The following is a 4,167-nucleotide window of genomic DNA, read 5'->3' as shown; positions in this document are numbered from 1 at the left end:
TGTTCCCGTGATTTTTTTTCCGAGATTCGAAGGTCAGAATAAGAATAAAAAGCACCTAGCCGAGACCCAGTTTTTTTTACAGGCCTTGGTCTGAGTCTATTTAACAACGAAACGTGCATGGGTCTGATTTGATTGATCCCGCCCCACCCCTGTGACATGCAATACCATACTGCGAATCCCTTTTTTTGTGGAAAAAAAGACCTGCAAAAAAAGTAATTCACAGGTGTTTTATTGTTGTCTTAATTTTATGACCGGGTTCGGTTCTGGGTAAAACAGAGTATTCGGGTCGAATCGTGAATGTTGGATGATAAATAAAATAAAATTAAAATAATAATTCAATTCATGAATGGAAGACAATGGAGAAGTCCACTCCAATGTCACATCATGAATGAAACTACATGAAGGGTTGAAGATTGTGAAAATTGAAACCATGAAAAATGCATCAATGGATCCAGTAAATCCCAAATTTGAGAATAAGATCATGCACAAATGCATTTAGAAATAAGAACTTACATAATTTAGAGAGAATTGTTGGAGAATTCTCACTGCATGGTCGGTGAAGTTAATCTGCCCGCTACAGGAAAACAAACTGAGAGTATTAGAGATATTCATTCTGCAGAATAAAGAGAAAGATACAGACATGTATCACTGCATATATGTATGGAAGTATGTATATGTATGTGACAAATAAAAAATCTTGAATCTTGAATCTTGAATGCTTCAAGACAGTGATCTAATCAGTCTAGTTTTACAGAAAAAAGCCAGCTAATATACAGAGAAAAAGTTGGGCCATTCTGAGACTAGCCATGTGATTTTGCCTTCAGTAACAGCTGAGAATTGTTTTAACAAATAAAAACATCAACCACTATCATAAATGGAAGCATACATTGAGTGTTTAGACAAATGGTCCTTTTACGAGCTAGAAAAACAGAGATAACGACTGAAACAGTTGTGACAGTTGTGTGCATGAACGTAAGATCTCCTGATAAAGAGGAGTCGTGTCACCAAAAAAACACATTCCCTTTAGCATTCAGACACCACTTGGTTGTAAAGCAATATCTTTCATGAGCATTGATCATCTGCATTTTTCTCTGACAGACTCTGGAAGGTGTATTTCTCTAATTTCACAGGAGCTAGCCTAGCTGATCCCATCTGCAGCCATGCATTAAGCTAACAACAGTTAGCATGAGGTACTGGAAGGTGTGTTTCCCTGTATACACTGATATTCAATTATAGGAAGCTGTGATGAAAGGTTTGACTCTTTAGAGATTTGACTCTTTACTGTGACCCAGTGAAAAGATTTGTTACATTTTCAATTCTCGAACCAGTCTGCCCATTCTCCTCTGACATCAACAAGGCATTTTCGTCCACACAACTGCCGCTCACTGGATATTTTCTCTTTTTCGGACCATTCTCTGTAAACCCTAGAAATGTCTGTGTGAAAATCCCAGGAGGTCAGCGGTTTCTGAAATACTCGGACCAGCCCGTCTGGCACCAACAACCATGCCATGTTCAAAGTCACTTAAATCCCCTTTCTTCCCCATTCTGATGCTTGGTTTGAACTTCAGCAAGTCATCCTCCATCCACCATGTCAACATGCCTAAATGCAATGAGTTGCTTCCATGTGAGTGGCTGATTAGCTATTTGTGTTAACAAGCATTTCAACAGGTGTACCTAATAAAGTGGTCGGTGAGTGTATATTTTGTTCATGAATTAAAATATTTATTTCACGTGAATGCGATTGATTCTGGAGTTGCTCTTCTCACTTCAAACCATTTTTTGGAGGTTTTTGTAAATGGTTTGTGTGATGTTTTCAATACATCTTCCAAAACTAAAAACATTTCTTGCATTGTCCCACTAGCCTATAGCCTCATTCCCTTCTCTGAGAGTCTGACAGGAGGAGGGCCCCCGCCTACTGCAGACAGACACCTCTAATGGCCCCCACCAGGGGGTCATGAATTTACAGGTCATTAGCTAATGGCTCATTTCACACCTTGGGTGATAAAACCTTTTTTTTTTTACCTATTCAGATTTGATCAACTATTTTGACTTCATTATATACCCAAGACCTTTATGAACAACTTTTATTTTAACAAAGCAGTTTGTCAATATATTCTAGTGTGGGCTGTGACAACATTTCTGGCGGCAACACAAAATACAAAAACATACTCTTTATATCTTGTGTGTTTTAGATCTATTTAAAAGCTGCAGAATAACACTGACTAAACTATTGATGGCACATCAATGTAGCTGTGATTTTCCTTCATAAAGATATATCAACCACTTTGGAGCAAGAGTTTGTTAAGCTGATTATCAGACCACACCAAAATCACGCTTCTCTGAATTCAGCAGGGACTGCAGAGGGTTAAACTTGTTTCTCTTTCAAGGTGTCCGGTGGTTTTTTCTGAGGAGGTGGAGGTATGGACAGGATGGATGATCTGCTGCAGCTCCACCAAGGTGCAGCGCTTTGGGGCCTAAACTTTATGGTAGCTGGTGTATCTACTTGGTGCGACCAGAATCTGCAATCAAAAAGAGCTACACCGCTTTCGGTAAATCACCGTGGCTGTGGCGGACCCAACCACCAACATTGGAAACTTCATATAGAGGAGTACATGCAGAACGGAAACTTTTTTGAAAGTCTGTTTCCTGTTACGTGCCATTTAAATAAGTATCAAATACGAGGTAAAACTAATACAAATCTGACGGATTACCACTTTAAAGTGTGGGTGGTGGTTATTCTCGGGTCGAGGGAGCCTCCTGCTGCTACTACGCTGTGTTTTCGAAAGTAAGAACGTAAACTGTGGCGAGCTTAAAGGAACATTTCCGCCTGAATTCAAACAATCAAGGCTGCCAACACGCTGTGTTTGCGTTCACAGCGTGGGCCCCCCCCCCCGACATCCCACGCAGAGCACGTGCAACTGTTTGGAATGCAGAACGTCTCAAACATCAGCAGCTTTCCTGAAGATTTAAAACACCGCATCAGAGTACGATCACTTATGCGAAACGCATGAGCGGCGTCTGCCGAACGACAGAAAAGGATTTGACGGGGGGGGGGGGGGGGGGGGGGGGGGGGCAAGGTAATATGAAGCAACCACGTGGGCCGCGGAGGGGGTCGTACTAGTGGCTCGACTCGACTGTGAGAGTCGTTCATGACGATTCACTCAGTGAAAAGAGTCATTCAGTTTGGTTCAAGCCACGGTGAGCGAAGGAGGACTCCCTGAACGATGAACGACAAGAAGTGATAGAGATTTCCTGAATGACGAATCACAAGAAGTGATAGAGATTTCCTGAATGACGAATCACAAGAAGTGAGGCGCATTTTGCCCACCTGTATCCCGCGCTAGCGGTGGGAGACCCGCGGATGGGGCAAAACAGTGTGTTCATTCTACGTCTCCTTACTGAATGAAACAATGCATACGGAACGAAACCGAGCGTAACGGGGACACTTTCTCCGCGACTCTCCCCGATCGCCCCCTCTCCATGCGTTAAGCGCAGAAAATATTCTTTATGAGTCGCCCCCCCCCCCCCCCCCCCCCCCGTTCCTCCCTGTATTGGTTACTGGGAGGAACCTTTATCCTACCTAGCTAACTAACTGAAACGGATTCCTAAAACGTAATGCAGTTAGTGAATAGAATAATATAAATGAAACAAAAATAAGACTCAAAAAGATAATACCAAGTGGGAGTACAAAATAGAAGGGAATAGAGTTAATAGATTAACACGAACATATATTTATGATTCCCCATTGAAATGTTATCCCTGTGCATTCTTTTTGTTCGCTCGTATCTGTTTCATCCTGTTATTGTAATGCAGACTGACTGCCAAAAAAAAAACAACTAAAAAAAAAAAAAACGACTGCTCGATTTGAGGAACCTCGGTCGACTGACGGGCATCCGACTGATGATTAGTTTTACAGGGGCCAGCCCAACTTTTTTTTTTTTTTTCACTCAAACGTTACCTAATTAAACAAAATAAGCCAATTTAGTTTTATTCTGGCTACGTTGCTGTTCCGATTACAGACGAACCAAATGACCCTTCGTCGTCGGAGTGACTTCCAAATTCCGACTAATTAAGAGCGGTCATCGACGGGTCGCCCATCTCCGGGGCATGCGCAGTGCCGCGCCGCAGGCCAAAGTTGCGCGCTCCGCTTCGGTAGTTTTCGGACGG

Source organism: Zeus faber (assembly GCF_960531495.2).
Source record: "Zeus faber genome assembly, chromosome: 2".
Classification (NCBI taxonomy): domain Eukaryota; kingdom Metazoa; phylum Chordata; class Actinopteri; order Zeiformes; family Zeidae; genus Zeus; species Zeus faber.
Note: the sequence above shows the minus strand (reverse complement) of the source record.